The sequence below is a fragment of the Papaver somniferum genome, unplaced genomic scaffold, assembly GCF_003573695.1.
Source record: "Papaver somniferum cultivar HN1 unplaced genomic scaffold, ASM357369v1 unplaced-scaffold_135, whole genome shotgun sequence".
Taxonomy (NCBI): Eukaryota; Viridiplantae; Streptophyta; class Magnoliopsida; order Ranunculales; family Papaveraceae; genus Papaver; species Papaver somniferum.
The window spans coordinates 6,416,052-6,436,104 of record NW_020622713.1 but is presented as its reverse complement, the minus strand read 5'-3'; positions in this window follow the sequence as shown (position 1 = coordinate 6,436,104).

Genomic DNA, 20,053 nt, shown 5'->3' with positions numbered 1-20,053 from the left:
TAAATTCTAAAGTTTATTTGGAAGATGATTTTGCAGTATTAATCTTTATGGTTTCATATATTGCAACGTGTTATGGGATATGTGTGTTTGCGTCCGTGAACTGTGATTGTCCCATATTTTCTCAAAAGTTAAGTTTATCATATGTCTTTATTGATAAAAGATAGAATAAACTTTTGATAACAAAAGTTAAGCCTATTATGTCATTATGCAAATATTGATGAAGATAGGATGAACGTTTGTCTGCAAAGATTAAGTCTATTATATGTCTTTATGCAAATATTGATGAAAAATAGAATGAATCTTTGAATATTCCGCAGTATTGGTCTTTCCATGATCCACATCTTTATGTAAGTACTGTGTGGCTCCGTAAGTTCTCTTATGTTAAGTATTTCCGATTAAATTAATCATGGGTTCTCTTGTGGTTAATTTAATTGAGTATTTTAGATACAAATTCATGCTTCATGTGAATTGTTAATGTCCAAAGAAATACTTCTTTTCGTGTAAAAGTAAGGTCGTTGTTGTTGTTCTTTCGGGAATGATATTTTATGGGGGAGAGTTCTTAATTGAACTTGTGCTTGCCAAATCTTTGTGGGGAGTGCGGCTGTGGAATATTGTAGGAGTTTTCTTGTATCTTTATAAACTCCTTGATGAATACACTAGTTTCGACTATGTGAAATCATCAAAACATAGTTAATATGTTCTCTTTTGGTCATGAAGTATCTTTATGGAAATTTCATTAGGATCCCACTAGTTTTCGTACCTGTACCAATTTTTATTGACAAAAAGGGGGAGAATTAATGTGTAGTTCACACTACAAATACATATGGTTTAGGGACCATTACGTAAGGGGGAGTGGTTTTCATGTGAGATGAAGTATTGACTAAGGGGGAGTGATACATATCACCATAGTATTATTGTCAAAGTTGTGATACAATTGGACTTTGATTTTGTGTAATGATACTATGATATTGTATAACAATTATCGAGAGCAACTGTTTTCTCATTGTTATAGCTATAGATCTTCAACAACTATGATGCTGAGTTGAACACGTTCAGAATCACTAGAGTACTTGAAAGTGACGAAGATTTCGAGTAATGTTGAAGAACCAATGAAATCAAGCATTTGGATTGAGAGCTACAAAGTTTATTTATTTTGTACTCCATAAGTATTGATAGTTTTGTCACTAAAATTTCCAAAGGGGGAGATTGTTAGAGCACTGCTCGGTCGAACTCGCAAGTATTGTTATCTCAAGCTTGTTTGTTAAGTTTAGTTGTCAAAACTATAAGTCTTGATTTCTAGTCTACTTATAGCTAAGTCTCGGATTAGGATAGAAAGTGTACTTGAGCATTAGACTTCACCGCGTTCATCGATTGAAGACGAAGAACTACAAAGGGGATCTTGTGGAAATTCATCAACAAAAGGTATGTGGAGACTTGAACTCATCTATCACTCAAAAGTCTATCTCCTATTTGAGACAAAATTCGTATAGCTATATAGACTTCAATTATACACATTTGATATTTCGAGTTGAGTTTAACTCGCTTACATATTTCTCGAAATATGTGTTGGTAAGCTTTCGCTTTAATCAAATTCATCTTATATTCTTGACGAAAGTCAAAATATGATCATGTGAAACCTCCTTGTAACATATTACATGATTTATGTGAGACAATCATTTTATGTAGACTCGGAATGTTTCGTGTTGATCATTCGATCACTTGAAATTGCTTTGAAGCTAATAGTTTGTGTGAGACAGCTATTGTCGTCTTCCAAGAATGTTTCAATGATTGAAATGGGAGTTTAGAACACTTAACCGTAATTGGATTACGTGCACAGTATGCGTACTTGCATATGTGTTGATCCAAGACCGGAATACGGTATGCATACCCGTACGCGTACTTGCGAGGTCAGGTAAAGTCTGGGAGCTAAAGTATGCGTACCTATACGCGTACTGGCGAAGTCAGTTGAAGTTCGGGTACTATAGTATGCGTACCTGTATGCGTACGGAATTCAACCGAAGTTTGGAAGTGTACGACAGTATGCATACCCGTTTGCATACTGGCAAACACAGTCCAAGTCCGGCTACTTAGGTATGCGTACCCATTTGCATACTTGAGTAGGTTATGTTCTAAAATCGGTTTGTTCATGAACTAATATATTTATATAATAATAAGGAATGCAATCTTTTGCAAACCGTGGCGATAATGTTCATGAATTGATTCGAGTGAATCAAAATCGGTTTTTCTTCAATTGTGTCTTGTATACTTCTATGAGAATATAAACAATTGAACAACTCAAAAACTAGTTTCATTTGAGTCATTTGAACTAGTTATGGTTAAGATGAATATGGTTGATATGAAAGTGTTCATATGACTAACTTCGGTTAACTATTGTTGAACCAACAAAGGTGCACACTTTTAGTTACGGTTACTCATATCTAAATGAAGTCACTTTTCATTTGTGTGTAACAATCTAAGTTCGATCTAACAGTTGAAAGATATTATCTTGAGTCTAATCAGGTTTTCATCTAACGGTGAATATTGAATGCTTTGTTACCAAGGTAGCATTGATTGCAAACCATGAGTTGAAGACTATATAAGGGTGAACTTTAGCAACTGGGAAATCTAATCTCCACACCTCCTGTGTGATATTAGTTGCAACTAGAGTCGATTCTCCTTTAACCTTAGGTTTTTCACGAAACCCTGTAGGTTAACGACTTGAAGACTTCATTGGGATTGTGAAGCCAGACCCAACTATTTTCTCTGTAGTTGCGTGTTGTGATCTGCCTATTCTATCGTATTGATTACTATCTTCTCTAAGATTTGCTCGAGATTGATTCTCCGATAGGCAAGATAAAAAGTAGTTACAAACATCTTCGTCTCATCATTTGTGATTCCACAATATCTTGTTTCGCCACCTTTCGATTAAGATTATTCTGAGGTGATTGATATTTCTAGGCTGTTCTTCGGGAATATAAGTCTGGCATATCAATTGGTTCATGTTCACCTTGATTCAAAAAACGGAACAAAACTCATAGGTATACCTGTGGGAGACAGATTTATCTATTCAATAGACTTTTCTGTGTGAGACATATTTGTTTATCAAGTCTTCGACTTTGGGTCGTAAAATCTCTTAGTTGTGGGTGAGATCAGATAAGGGAATCAAGTGCGTAGAGTCCTGTTGGGATTCAGAGGTGTAAGGAACGCGACTGTAACTTAATCAGTGTGAGATTGGTTAGGGATGAACTACATTCCAGTCCGATGTCAACTTGTAGTAGGCTAGAGTCTATAGCGGATTAATACAGTATGGTATTCAAAATTGGACTAGGTCCCGGGGTTTTTCTGCAATTGCGGTTTCCTCATTAACAAAAATTCTGGTGTCGGTGTTATTTCTTTTTCGCATTATATTTTTATATAATTGAAATATCACATGTTATGCATAGTTCAATCAATTGGTAAATACAACCTTTGGTTGTTGATTGAAATTGATTAATAATTGAATATTGGTGTTTGGTACCGTTCAAGTTGTTTCTCATAATAATCAGGCTCACGGATTTCTATCTGTTCGATTGTAGATTATATTGAGAAACTGAGATATAACTCTTGGATATATTTTCCTTGATTGAGTCTGACTGTCTAGTTGATTCTCTTGGAATTATATTGGAGTTAGTCCATACAGATTGCCTAAACGAAATATTGGGTGTGGTTGTTGTACCTCCGATATTTCAATTGGTATCATAGTAGGTAAACACGTTTAAGACCTCATAAGTCTGTGTTTGTATCAATCTGACTCTATGGACAAAAGCGTTATCTGTATAAACGTACCGCCAGTCTTCGATGACTCAAATTACTTATGGTGGAAAATTGTTATGCATGCCTTTCTCCAAGCACGTGATTTTCAATCATGGGTTTATGTTGTTAAAGGCTATAATCCTCCAATGGTTACATTAGACGATGTAACTGTTGCAAAGGATATTGGTAGATATGAGTCTGACGAGATCCTTGCTGTAAAGCAAAATACTGACGGCTTAAATGTTATCGTACATGCCATTACCCCAGATAATCAGCACCATTTGACTACGTGCACTCGGTCTAAATATGCTTGGGATATCTTAGAAACCGTATTTGAAAGGAATACCTCTGAAAAGGAAGCTAGGTTTCAAAACCTAAATTCTGATTGGGAAAACCTTCGAATGGATGATGATGATTCGTTTAATGAGTTCAATCACAAAGTTTCTGAAATTGTTAATGCATCTTTTACGTTGGGTAAGACTATTCCTGAAAAGGACATTGTGATGAAAATTCTCAGATCATTGCCAACTAGATACAATTCTAAGAAACATGACATCGTCGAAGGAAATAACCTTGATACACTTTCTAGAAATACTCTTGTTGGGAAGTTAAAGATGTTTGATCATGAGCATACATCCAGATCTGGAAAGGATATTTCTTTCAAAGCACAAAAGAACACTAAATTACTTGATAAAAGTAAAAGTGTTGGCAACTCTGCTATTGATCCTATTGAGACTGATTCTGTTAGAGAGTAGCTCGGTCGACCTCGCATGCGTTACTATATCAAGCATGATTGTCAATGTTAGTGATTAAAACTATGAGTCTTGATTTCTAGTCTATTATAGCTAAGTCTTGGACTAGGATAGAAAAGTGTAGTTGAGCTCAAGGACTTCATGGCGGTTCATCATACAACGACGAAGATCTACTCAAGGAACCGTGGAACTTCATCAACAAAAAGGTATGTGGAGACTTGAACTTATCTATCACTCAAAAGTCTATCTATTCTATCTCCTACTTCTTATGAGACAAAAAGTCGTATGCTATACAGACTGGATCATACACATTTGACATTTCGAGATGAGTATTCACTAATTATATTTTTCTTGAAATCGTGTGTTGGTAAAGCGATTCGCTTTGATCAAGTTTATCTTCACCTAGTGACGAAAGTCATGAAAAGTTTCAATTACTTTCAGAATTGCTCTGACGTGAAACGGTCTGTGAATAACGGCTATATAACGTCCTCTGAGAATGACTCAATGATTGGAATGAGAGTTTAGATTACATAACCATGTATTCCTTAATCCGAAGTTTTCGAACTTTGTTGATTGAGAGAAACCGGAGGAATGGGCTTTGCCAAGTCCGCGAACTCAGTTTGCAAACTCAGTCCGCGAACTGACGGAAGTTCTCTTGCCGAGAATTTCTTCTTGGATTTTCCAAAAACTCGTTTGCGTGTTTAGTCCGCGAACCTAGTCCGCGAACTGGCGAAAGTCTCTTTTCCGAGATTTTCTGCTGAGTTTGGAAAACTTTGCAGGTTGCCTTAAGTCCGCGAACTTGTTTGTGAGTTTAATTGGTTATGATCTACAGATGTGCTCTGAACATGAAACTTAAATTACTAAGGAATGCTTTATGCAAACCGTGGCTATAAAGTTCATGAGCCGATTCAATCGAATCGAATCATATTTGTTTCGATTGTGTCTTGTGTAGTTACATAAGATCTCATAGCAATTGAAAAACTCTCTAGCTAGTTCATTTGAGTCAATTGAGCTAGTTATGGTGAAGAAGAACTAGGTTAATATGAATTGCTCATATGGTTAACCTTTTGGGTTACTATGTTGAACAAACATACACATACACGTTTGGGCATGGTTTTCACAAACCCAGTGAACGTCTACCCAAGTGTGTGTGACAAGATAAGTTTTCGATCTAACGGTTGAGAAATATTAGTTTGAATCTAAATCAGGTTTTCATCTAACGGTGAATATGGATTTTCTTTGTAACTAAGGCAAAACCCTGATTTGAAGGCTATATAAAGGAGACATCTAGGATTGTGTAAAACTAATCCCCACACGTCTGTGTGATACTAGTGCGCTCGCTAGAGTCGATTCTCCTTTAACCTTTGATTTTCTTCTCTAAAACCAGGTTAACGACTTAAAGACTTCATTGGGATTGTGAATCCAGACCGATACTACTTTTATCGTAGTTATGTGATCTGATCTTGCATCTTCTATCGTACGAGTACAATCTATTGATTGGCTTGAGATCGTGAGAGTTCTCCGATAGGTAAGATAAAGAAGTCATAAACATCTTCGTCTCACTGTTTGTGATTCCTCGAAAAACCGCTTGTGTAGTCAAGAAGGATTGTTGAGAGGTGCTTGATTAATCTAGGTTGTTCTTCGGGAATATAAGACCGGATTATCAATTGTTTACTGTCCATCTTGATTTTATATCTTAAGACGGAACAAAAACCTAGGGTTTTTCTGTGGGAGACAAATTTATCCTTTGATAGACTTTTCTGTGTGAGACAGATTTGTTTATTATCAAGTATGCGATTTTGGGTTGCAGCAACTCTTAGTTGTGGGTGAGATCAGCTAAGGGAATCAAGTGCGCAGTATCCTGCTGGGATCAGAGGCGTAGGAGTACAACTGTACCTTGAATTAGTGGGAGACTGATTGGGGTTCAACTATAGTCCAGTCCGAAGTTAGCTTGGAGTAGGCTAGTGTCTGTAGCGGCTTAATACAATGTGTATTCAATCTGGACTAGGTCCCGGGGTTTTTCTGCATTTGCGGTTTCCTCGTTAACAAAATTTCTGGTGTCTGTGTTATTTCATTTTCCGCATTATATTATTTATCTTTATAATTGAAATAATACAGGTTGTGCGTTAAAGATTAATCGATTGGAGATCAGACCTTGTGGTTGTTGATTTCATTGATTAACACTTGGACATTGGTCTTTGGTACCGTTCAAGTTATTGCTTGTATTTGATAAAGACTCGTTATTGTTTTTAGTTTGAGTAAAAATCAAATCAAGAGAGAGATATTAACTCTTTGAGATACTTTTATCTAGATTGAGTCTGACTGTCTAGTTGATTCTCTAACAAAGTATTTCGGAGTTAGTCCATACAAATTGCTAAGCGAAATATTTGGTGGTGTTGTTAGACCCCCGCTTTTTCAATTGGTATCAGAGAAGGAAAACACGTTAAAGACCTTATAAGTATGTGTTTATAGCGATATGATTATGGACGAGTCTATTTCTAATAACGTACCAGTTCAGAAATTACCAGATGATTCTAAAAGGTTGGATTCACCTGAGAGAACTGTCACATCTAAGTCAATATCCAAACATTCTCTTGATGTAAAACCTGTTGATTGGGAAACTCTCCTAGAAGAACAGATGGATGAAATTTCTGATGAAGGTGATTCAGATATTGATAGAGATGTTAATGAGGAAGTCTCAGAGTATGTTAAGTTTTTGGATTCGTGGAATATGAAGAGGATTACAACTTCTCATGTCACACCTCTTCTGACTCCTCTCTGTCGAGAAAACAAGAAATTGAGAAGATGTTACGCAGGTGTTTATTTTTCGAATCGTTCTACCGAATCGATCCTCAAGGATTCTGAGGAAAACCTACGTATGAAGTCACTTTAATGTGATAATCTTTATCAAAAGTAATTTTTGTTGGAAGAGAAACTTGCAGAATCCGAAGCAAGGTTTAACTCCCAGCAAACAAGTTTTGACGACAGAGAAAGCACTTATCTCACTCGAGAAAAACGCCTTGAGGCTGATTTAGCTGATACTCTTGATAAAATCAAGATGTTGGAAGATGACTTGAAAAAGTTCAATACTAGTTCAAGCAAATTAACCACTATGCTAGGAGCAAGTAAAAATCATCGTAATACACGAGGATTGGGCTATAAGGGAATAAATGCTCCAAGTACTAGCAAAGAGGTAAAATTTATCAAGGCTAGTGATTCTTCTCAACAAAAGGTTTCCACTGATGGCGAAAGTGAAATACCTTCTCTGGCAGTTAAGGTTCAAAAGAGCAAAGTTTATCGACCTCCAAAGTTAGCACACACGGATCGAAGTAAGAACATTCCTTATGTTTGCCACTATTGCGGAAATAAAGGTCACCTGGAAAGGAGATGTCGTTTCCGTATAAGGAATGAGAAACTCCATGATGTTCTTGTTTGGGCATCACAAGAAGTTGTGAAACCAAGATCATACGTTAAGACTGATCCTCTTAACGTTACAGGTTGTAATTGTCCAACCTTTAGGCAAAGGAATCAGTGTTATGATAGACCTAGATTTTCCTATAAACGTCGTACGAATCCTTTTCATAATCGTAATGGTTATCAAAAGGATAAATTCGTAAAGACGAAGACAAGATCCGATGCTCCCAATTGGAGAAAGACTAACTTGCAAAAGAATAGTCAATCCAATTCTCTTCCAAGAATTATAGAAGAGAGTGATGGGAAGAAGGTTCGGACTGTTCCTAAACGCACTCAAAAGTGGATACCGAAGAAAGACAATGATGTTTTGAGTGTGAAAAGGAATGATCTTCCAGAAAACTCCATGACTATGGAAAAGGCAGTATCCATGATGTTGGAACTTAACAAGTTTTTTGGAAAAATGGAATTGGATGTGAAAGGTTCTAAAAGTGATCTCTTTCATGATAATCCAAAGGTCACTTGTGGTGAGCAAGACTTTGTTCACCCCAACGCAACTTGATTGTGTTGGAAGTGCATCCTCACCAAGGAATGCCCTGCTTTGTATACGGTGAGGGAAGCACAAGAATTGGGGCACACAGATTATGTTCGGTAAGGCGGTAGAATTCGATTGGATTCATCTAAAAAGGTATGTCTATAAACTTGAGCAAGATTTGTACTTTTATTTGCTTAGAATACTTATAATAATCTTGCTTATCGTTCATTTCTACCTAACTTGATCTGTTTTAAGGTTCTTAAATGTTTAGGTTTGAAAATAATAGTTCGGGATGTTTGGACTACATGGTACACATACCAAGTATGCATAACAACATTCAAAATCAAAATCCAGGGGTTTAAGTTCGCAAACCCGTATGCATACTTGACGTCGATATTCGGTAAACTTGTTTTGGCCGTAACTTCTTCGTCCGAACTCGGATTTACCTCATTTTTTTTCATCTTCCTTATTGAATTCCTTCAAAATGGAGATGAGAATTGTTGAATTTGGATGAGTTAATATTGGTCTTTGTTGTCTCTTGTTTTTTAGTGTTTGCTCCGTTTCGTTGCACTTGTTCTATTCTCTTGGACTTGGGCACTGGGATTCTTGGAGAAATCCTATTCTAAGCTATTTTGTGGCTGTTACAAGAGTGATGTTGGTGAATCACAAAGAAGGAAGTTCGAGAATGGGTAGTAGTTCACATTGCTATATATTCTTGAGTGTTCACAATCATCTCATGTGAACTATGGTGCATAGTCGTCAATGACTTTGTATGTTCTTCTTTGTTAAGGAAATTTTTATACGTTTTGGTAACCACTCTTGGTATAAATCCGTGCGAAAAAGATTGATTCTACCTTCTAAGGGCAAAGATTGTTATTGCAGTATTAATCTTTATGATTTTGTGATATTGCAATTGTTTATGGGATATGTATTGTTTGCATCCGTGAACTTGAAGGTCCCATATGTTGTCAAAAGTAAAGTCGTTCATAAATTGGTATTCGTATTGATGAAAGGACGAATGGACTTTTGACAAATACAAAAGTTTACCTATGCAGTCATTTATTTGATGGAAAATAGGGTAAAATCTTTTGTGTGACAAGGATAAAGTCTATTATGTCGTTATGCAAATAGTGATGGAAAATAGAAATAGATCCTTGTATGTATTCCACGGTATTGATCTTCATTGATCCATATTCTTGTATTACCGTGAAGGCTCCATGTGTCTTATGTTGAGCACGATACAACTAAGTGATTACTTGATTAGCTTTGTTGGTTGTTCCTAAGGATTTATGTTGAGCATCTTTGAACTAAATTAATCATCTTGGTTGGTTATTTAGTTATTTGCTCCGAAAGTTTCTTTTGTCGAGCAAAAATTTGACAATTAAATTGATTTTCGTGATTAGTTTGGTTGTGTATTCCAATTAGATTAATTATAGGTTCTCTTGTAATTAGTCTAGTTGAGTTTTCATATATTCCACAAGTTCTTGTGTTGAGTATATGAACGGCTATACTAATCATGTTCTATTGGTTGATGTAGTCGTATTTCCGTAAGGTTTTCCTTATGTTGAGTATGTGAACGATTAAGTTAGTCATCTCCGTATGATTACCTTAGTCGTAGCTGTAAGTTTACTTATGTTGAGCACAATCAATTAAATTGATCACTTTTGTGGTTTGATTTAGTTGCGTATTCCAATTAAATTAATCATGGGTTTACTTGTGATTAATTTGATTGAGTTTTGGATATAGAAAATCATTTCCATGGTTTTTGGTGTCCAATTAAAAATCCTTCTTTTCTTTCGAAATTAAGGTCGCTCTTGTTGTTCGAATGACATCAAATGGGGGAGAGTTCTTTTGAACTTGTGCTTAATGGTAATATCTTGCGGGGTGTGCGGCTGTGGAATTTTATAGGGGTTATCTTGTATCTTAAAACTCCTTGATGAATGCATTTAGCTTCGGCTTTATGATTGCATCTAAATTAAGTTGGTATGTATTTTTTTTAGTCTATGAAATGTCTCTTGTGGAAATTTCATTATGATCCCGTTCTTTACCTTTGCCAATTTTATTGAAAAAAGGGGGAGAAATAATGTAGTTCACACTACAAATACATATGGTTTTCGGATCATTGTGTAAGGGGGAGTGGTTTCCATGATCGAGATGGAGTATTGACTAAGGGGGAGTGATACATATCACCATAGTATTGTTGTTAAAGTCGTGATGCAATTGGACTTTGATGTTACATAATGATACTATGACACTGTATAATAATGATCGAGAATCTCGATTTCTCTCATTGTTATAGCTACGGATCTTCAACAACGGTGGTGCTAAACTTACAACCTTTGGGATCATTGGAGTACTTGGAAGGACGAAGATTTCAAGGAACGTTGAAGATTAGACTATGGAATAGGAGCCACTAAAGTTTATCTTTTTTGTATTCCATATGTATTAATAGTTTTGTCACTAAAATTGACAAAGGGGGAGATTGTTAGAGCATAGCTCGGTCGACCTCGCATGCGTTGCTATATCAAGCATGTTTGTCAATGTTAGTGATCAAAACTATGAGTCTTGATTTCTAGTCTATTATAGCTAAGTCTCGGACTAGGATAGAAAAGTGTAGTTGAGCTCAAGGACTTCATGGCGATTCATCATACAACGACGAAGATCTACTCAAGGAACCGTGGAACTTCATCAACAAAAAGGTATGTGGAGACTTGAACTTATCTATCACTCAAAAGTCTATCTATTCTATCTCCTACTTCTTATGAGACAAAAAGTCGTATGCTATATAGACTGGATCATACACATTTGACATTTCGAGCTGAGTATTCACTACTTATCTTTTTCTCGAAATCGTGTGTTGGTAAAGCGTTTCGCTTTGATCAAGTTTATCTTCACCTAGTGACGAAAGTCATGAAAAGTTTCAATTACTTTGAGAATTGCTCTGACGTGAAACGGTCTGTGAATAACGGCTATATAACGTCCTCTGAGAATGTCTCAATGATTGGAATGAGAGTTTAGATTACATAACCATGTATTCCTTAATCCGAAGTTTTCGAACTTTGTTGATTGAGAAACCGGAGGAATTGGCTTTGCCCGAACAGTGCGAACTCAGTCCGCGAACTGACGGAAGTTCTCTTACCGAGAATTTCTGGGATTTTAAAACTCGTTTGCGTGTTAGTCCGCGAACTGGCGGAAGTCTCTTTGCCGAGATTTTCTGCTGAGTTTGGAAAACTCTGCGGTTGTCTTAAGTCCGCGAACTTGTTTGTGAGCTTAAGTGGTTATGATCTAAAGATGTGCTCTGAACATGAAACTTAAATTACTAAGGAATTTTATGCAAACCGTGGCTATAAAGTTCATGAGCCGATTCATCGAATCGAATCATCTTTGTTTCAATTGTGTCTTGTGTAGTTACATAAGATCTCATAGCAATTGAACAACTCTCTAACTAGTTCATTTGAGTCAATTGAACTAGTTATGGTGAAGAAGAAAGGTTAATATGAATGCTCATATGGTTAACCTTTTGGGTTACTATGTTGAACCAACATACACGTACACGTTTGGGCATGGTTTTCACAAACCCAGTAAACGTCTACCCAAGTGTGTGTGACAAGCTAAGTTTTCGATCTAACGGTTGAGAAATATTAGCTTGAATCTAAATCAGGTTTTCATCTAACGGTGAATATGGATTGCTTTGTAACTAAGGCAAAACCCTGATTTGAAGGCTATATAAAGGAGACATCTAGCATTGTAAAACTAATCCCCACACGTCTGTGTGATACTAGTGCGCTCGCTAGAGTCGATTCTCCTTTAACCTTTGGTTTTCTTCTCTAAAACCAGGTTAACGACTTAAAGACTTCATTGGGATTGTGAAGCCAGACCGATACTACTTTTATCGTAGTTGTGTGATCTGATCTTGCATCTTCTATCGTACGAGTACAATGATTGGCTTGAGATCGTGAGAGTTCTCCGATAGGCAAGAAAGAAGTCACAAACATCTTCGTCTCACTGTTTGTGATTCCTCGACAAACCGCTTGTGTAGTCAAGAAGGATTGTTGAGAGTGATTGATTAATCTAGGTGTTCTTCGGGAATATAAGACCGGATTATCAATTGGTTCCTGTTCACCTTGATTTTATATCTTAAGACGGAAAAAACCTAGGGTTTTTCTGTGGGAGACAATTTATCCTTTGATAGACTTTTCTGTGTGAGACAGATTTGTTTATTATCAAGTCTACGATTGGGTTGTTGCAGCAACTCTTAGTTGTGGGTGAGATCATCTAAGGGAATCAAGTGCGCAGTATCCTGCTGGGATCAGAGGCGTAGGAGTACAACTGTACCTTGAATAGTGGGAGACTGATTGGGGTTCAACTATAGTCCAGTCCGAAGTTAGCTTGGAGTAGGCTAGTGTATGTAGCGGCTTAATACAATGTGTATTCAATCTGGACTAGGTCCCGGGGTTTTTCTGCATTTGCGGTTTCCTCGTTAACAAATTTTTTGGTGTCTGTGTTATTTCATTTTCCGCATTATATTGTTTATCTTTATAATTGAAATAATACAGGTTGTGCGTTAAAGGTTAGTCGATTGAAGATCCGACCTTGTGGTTGTTGATTTCATTGATTAACACTTGGACATTGGTCTTTGGTATCGTTCAAGTTATTCCTTGTATTTGATAAAGAATCGATATTGTTTTTAGCTTGAGTAAAAATCAAATCAAGAGAGAGATATTAACTCCTTGAGATACTTTTATCTAGATTGAGTCTGACTGTCTAGTTGATTCTCTAGCAAAGTTTTTGGGAGTTAGTCCATACAAATTGCTAAGCGAAATATTGGGTGGTGTTGTTAGACCCCCGCTTTTTCATATTCATCAGATGAAGATCTTGACAACTCAGTCTCACTGATCACAAGAAAGTTTAGAGATCTTCTTTTGAAGAGAAGTAAACGGTTCATCAGAGATAAACCTTGATCATCAATCAAACCACATGACCGTGCTCCTCCTAAAAATAGGGACACCGTCGATACTGATGATGAGGATATGCCACAATGCTTCAAGTGTAAAGGTTTTGGTCATTTTGCTAATGAGTGCCCAAATCGTAGAAAATACACTGGGAACAAAGGTCTTGCTGCAACTCTTGATGAAATGTCTGATCACTATGATTCAAATTAAGATAAAAAATCAAGTGATGCACTTCTTGGTGAAAATATTGATTTTGACAACTGTAGCAATACGTACATCAATCTTGATATTCTTCCTGAAGAAACTTCTTCAACCACTCTAGAGGATAAAATGGATTTTTTCCTGTCTACTAAAAATTCTATCTCACATGTTTCAGGTACCTCAATTTGTTTCGCAGCATGCTCAGCTATGGTGTCTGAACCGTCCTACACTTTGACATGTTCTTATTGCACTTGTAAGGGTCATGAATTCTCTAAGTGTTTCAAGTACAAACATAAAATAAGATATGTCAACAAGATTCAACGGAGATCAAATCGATTAGCAAACAAGCTTAAACTTGTTCAGAAGTTGAAATCATCTGAGGTATGTAATCTCAATATTTCCTCAAAGAAGTTAATTTCTAAAGAAAAAGATAGACCTCTAAAGAAAAGAACAAGGTCTAAACAATCTACGAAAAAGGGAATTAAGAATTCCATACAACAATTGTTTGGTGGATAGATTATTGTTCACCCCAACACAACTTAATTATGTGGAAAGTGCATCTTGTCTCATGTGCCTGGTTTCAAAGAGACAAGAGTTAAGCACAAGTCAGGATTTAGGAGAAGGATTTTTTTGTTTTTTGTTTTTCTTTTTGCTTTATGGAATTCTGTTGATCTTTTCATATCATAAATTGGTATTGAAACAGTTTTCCCTTTTTGATTATTGAAAGATGGTTAAAATCGACAATTCTACCTTTTTCAGGCTTAAGAGTTGGTCGTACGTGAATCCTACTCTGTATATAGGTCTCGTAACCCTACATTCCTTTTTTCCTTCCCTGAAAAACTCTTTTTATCACAAAATTGCTTGTAGAGCTTGAATTGTGTATTTTTCTCACAATCCCATATTTGAATGAAGACTCCAAGCATCATATCTTATGATGGAAAAGATGTTAATATGATTGTTAAGCCATCAATCATGAAGGAAAAAGATAAATCTCATTCCTCTACAACTTTAAAGAGAAAAAGGAAGAATATGAAGAAACCAAGGTCCATCCCCTCTAATCTTCAGAAGTTTTCTGGTGTTCTTGAAGAGTTGAAGGAAACAAGGAAGGAGATTCAGCAAATAAAGGCTATTGTTTTAAGAACTCTTGAAATTCAGAAGGCCCTGGTTCGGCATAAGTCAAGAAAGTTTGTTGAAATTGACTCCTTTCTTCACGAACCTTATGTTCCAATGTCTGTTGACGATAAGGAGTTCGGGGACGATAAAGAATTTTTCAAGAATCTTAATGTCTAGCAAACTTCTTATGAGAATTTATTCTTGTGTTTTTAAGAAGGATAACTATAGTTTGGAATAACATATATTGTGATTTCACATAGCTATTGCCAATGATTTTCATCTTGCAATGTTTTAGATTTATTTATTTAAATTATAAGTTATTTGGAAGATGATTTTGCAGTATTAATCTTTATTGGTTTTATATATTGCAAAAGTGTTATGGGATATGTGTGTTTACGTCCGTGAACTATGATTCATATATATATATCAAAAGTTAAGTCTATTATGGCATTATGCAAATACTGATAAAAGATAGAATGAACTTTTGAATATTATGTACTATTGATCTTTTCCTGATACGATTATATGTGAAAGTACTGCATGGCTCCGTAAGTTTTCTTATGTTGAGCATTTCCGATTAAATTAATCATTAAGGTTCCTTTGTGGTTAATTTAATTGAGTTTACTGGATAAAAATTCATGTTTCATGTGATTTGTTAATGTCCAAAGAAATCCTTTTTTCTTGTAAAAGTAAGGTTTCTCTTGTTGTTCTTTCGGAATGACATTTTATGGGGGAGAGTTCTTAATTGAACTTGTGCTTAATTGCCAAATCTTTGTGGGGAGTACGGCTGTGGAATATTGTAGGAGTTATCTTGTATCTTTATAAACTCCTTGATGGATACACTAAGTATCGACTATGTGAAATCATCGAAACAAAGTTGATATGTTCTCTTTTGGTCATGAAGTATCTCTTTGATAATTTCATTATGATCCCTTTAATTTATGTACCTTTGCCAATTTATATTGACAAAAAGAGGGAGAATTATTTTGTAGTTCACACTACATACATATGGTTTACGGATCATTATGTATTATTGTCAAAGTTATGATACATATCACCGTAGTATCACCGTAGTATTATTGTCTAAGGGGGAGTGGTTTTCATTGTGATATGAAGTATTGACTAAGGGGGAGTGATACATATCACCGTAGTATTATTGTCAAAGTTATGATACAATTGAATTTTGATGATGTGTAATAATACTATGACATTGTATAAAAATAATTGAGAACACTTGTTTTCTTATTGTTTTGGCTACGGATTTTCAACAACTATGATGCTGAGTTGAACACGTTCAGAATCACTAAAGTACTTGGAGTGACGAAGAATTCAAGGAATGTTGAAGAACCAAGGAGATCAAGCATTTGTATGAGAAGCTACAAAGTTTATTTATTTTGTAATCCATATGTATTTATAGTTTTGTCACTAAAATTGACAAAGGGGGTAATTGTTAGAGCACTGCTTGCTCGAACTCGCAAGCGTTGCTATCTCAAGCTTGTTTGTCAAGTTTAGATGTCAAAACTATAAGTCTTGATTTCTAGTCTACTTATAGCTATGTCTCGGATTAGGATAGAATGTGTAGTTGAGCTTTAGACTTCACGGCATTCATCGATTGAAGACGAAGATCTACTGAGGGGATCTTGGAGGAACTTCATCAACAAAAGGTATGTGGAGACTTGAACTCATCTATCACTCAGAAGTCTATTCTAGTCCATCTCCTATTGAGACTAAGTCGTATAGCTATATAGACTTTAAATTATACACATTTGATATTTCGAGTTGAATTTAACTCGCTTATATCTTTCTCGAAATATGTGTTGGAAAGCTTTTTGCTTTAACTACGTTCATCATTATTCTTTGTGAAAGTCAAAAGATGATCATGTGAAAATCGTCTTGTAACATCTTACATGATTTGTGTGAGACAGTCATTTGATGTAGACTCGGAATGTTTCGTATTGATCATTCGATCACTTGGACATTCTTATATAGCTAATATTTTGTGTGAGACAACTATTGTCGTCTTCTAAGAATGTTTCAAAGATTGAAATGGGATTTTAGAACAATTAATAATTGTCTGGATATAGCACATCATGCATACTCATATGCAAACTGTTGTAAGAATGATTCAGGTCTGGCAACCAAGTATGCATACCCGTATGCAAACGGTTTTAACTGTGAAAGTGCGTGAACTAAGTTTGCGTACATGTTTGCAAACTGTTTCACCTGAATTCGGTCTGGAACGACAATATGCGTACCCGTTTTCGAACTGTCGGAAAGGATCAAGTTCGGAACTTAATTTTGCGTACCCGTTTGCAAACTTATGTGATTAAGTTCTAAAATCGGTTAAGTATGATTTCATGCTCATGAACAAATAAATTTATATATTAAGGAATTCAATCTTTGCAAACCGTGGCTAAAATGTTCACGAACTGATTCTTTTGAATCAATCCGATTTTGCTTCAATTGTGTCTTGTATACTTCTATGAGAATATAAACAATTGAACAACTATATGAGTAACACAATTAAATTCATTTGATTATCATTTGATCTAGAATTGTTAAGATGAGCATGGTTAAGACAAAAGTGTTCATATGGCTAACTTCGGTTAACTGTTATTGAGCCAACTCAATATACACGTTTAGGTACGGTTACCCATATCTAAATAAAGGTATATTTCATTTGTGTGTAACAAGCTAAGAACACCTAACGGTGGAGAGATATTAGATTGAATCTAAAATCAAGTTTTCATCTAACGGTGAATATTGATTGCTTTGTTCCAAAGTTATCAAACCCTGATTTGAAGACTAAACAAGAGATAACTCTAGCAACTGGGAAACCTAATCCCCACACCTCATGTAAGATACTGGTTGCGACTACAGTCGATTCTCCTTTAACCTAGGTTTTTCCTAAAACCATTATAGGTTAACGACTTGAAGACTTCATTGGGATTCTGAAGCCAGGCCCAACTAATTTCTCTGTAGCTGCGTGTTCTGATCTTACTTGTTATATCGTATTGAGTACTATATTCTCTAATATTTGCTCGAGATTTATATCTGATAGGTAAGATATAAAAAGTAATCAGAAAGCTCTTCGTCTCATTCTTTGTGATTCCGCAATAACTTGTTCTACTATATATAGTTAAGTTATTGTTAGGTGATTGATATTTCTAGGATGTTCTTCGGGAATATAAGACCGAATTATCAATTGTTTCCTGTTCACCTTGAATTATCAAAAGGCAGAACAAAAACTTCGTAGGTATTTATGTGGGAGACAAACTTATCTATCAGAATAGACTTTTCTGAGGGAGACGGATTTGTTTATCAAGTCTTCGACTTTGGGTCGTAGCAACTCTTAGTTGTGGGTGAGATCAGCTAAGGGAATCAAGTGCGTAGAGTTCTGCTGGGATTCAGAGGCGTAAGGAACGCGACTGTACCTTAATCAGTGTGAGATTGGTTAGGGCTCAACTACATTCCAGTTCGAAGTTAACTTGTAGTAGGCTAGAGTCTGTAGCGGCTTAATACAGTGTGGTGTTCAAATTTGGACTAGGTCCCGGGGTTTTTATGCATTTGCGGTTTCCTCGTTAACAAAACTTCTAGTGTCTGTGTTATTCTTTTCCGCATTATATTTTTATATAATTGAAATATCACCGGTTGTGTGTAGTTCAATCAATTGGTAAATCCGACCTTTGGTTGTTGATTGAAATTGATTGACACTTGAACATTGGTGTTTGGTACCGTTCATGTTGTATTCTCATAATAATCAGGCTCACGGATTTCTATCTGTTTGATTGCATATTATATTGAGAAACTGATATATATATATCTTGGATATATTTTCCTTGATTGATTCTGACTGTCTAGTTGATTCTCTTGGAATTATATTGGAGTTAGTCCATACAGATTTCCTAAACGAAATATTGAGTGTGGTTGTTGTACCTGTGCTTTCTCAATTTATATTATATCAATCATAATAAATGTACAAAAAAATCAAAATCAATTTTCTGGCTTTTACAATTTCATGAAATTAATATACAAATTGAGATAATTAAACAAATTGATTATAAATTTTAGCCAAATACTACCAAACAAACAACTCATTAGTTCGAAATTAATCAAACATACAATACATAAGAAAAAAAAGTTAATCAAACAATCACCTGAACCGGTTGAATTAGATCGACTTCTTCATCAATTTCATTCAAAAAATATTTTAATTTTTATTCTCATCAAGTTAAGTTAGTATGTTTATCAAACACGTAATCTTTAAATTTTACTAATTGAAACAGCTACAAGAGTTATATTCATTCAATTGACCCTTATATCTTAATATCAAAGAAAAACAAAATTGATCATCAATAAAACGAAAGAGTTGTTTCAGCAGGAATGACAAAGAAACTAGTAACGTTTGTATTCATTGCAAAGTTATCGAAAAATATGAACCGTTCCTGAAGATTTTAGAAACAAAAGCATTTGTTCCTGAAGTTGGAGCACCTAAGGAAACAAATTAGACGTTTTTGAACACATTGCGAACGAAAACATTACGTTGTTAAATTTTGATGAAATGCCTGACAAGGTTTTTTGTTTTTCTGTTTAATCAACAATTTTGGTTGTGTTCAATGCACCGACTCATATCAACATAGTATTTTCATTTAACGGAGACGAGTTTTAGTAGATGGTGTTGCTAAAATTGGTGGCGAACTCGTTTTGGGGAAAAAACATATCTACAACAGTCATCTAGTATAATTAAATTTGGTAAATTTTGCTTCAAAGAGAAGGAAAAATGCATTTAAAAGGCACAATTAGGAATTTTTTTTGGAAAACTTTAAAGGAATTTTTTTATTATAAGATTCTAGATAAAACCTAGCGAATATTCTCCAAGCTTACCCAACATACCAGATGCAGATGCTAGGTCTTCCAAAAGAAACTCTAGATAAGCTTGACAAAATCCAAAGCGATTTTCGGTGGAATAAAGATAAGCCAAACGGAAAAGATGGTTACATAAAAGCGTGGAAAGGCATGTGTAAACCTAAATCTCAAGGGGGGTTAGGAATTAAGAATCCTCACAACTTCAATATAGCCCTTCTAACGAAACTAGCGAGCAGAGTAATGACAGAAAAATATTAACTATGAGTAAAACTTCTAGAGGAAAAATACTACCATGATTCAAACCCATTTGCATCGACCAGAAATTATGAACTCTCATGGATATGGACAAGCATTCAAAAGGGCCTCAATATAATAAAAGGAAACTTTATTTGGCAAGTGAAATATGGAGCTAATACGAAGATATGGGAAGA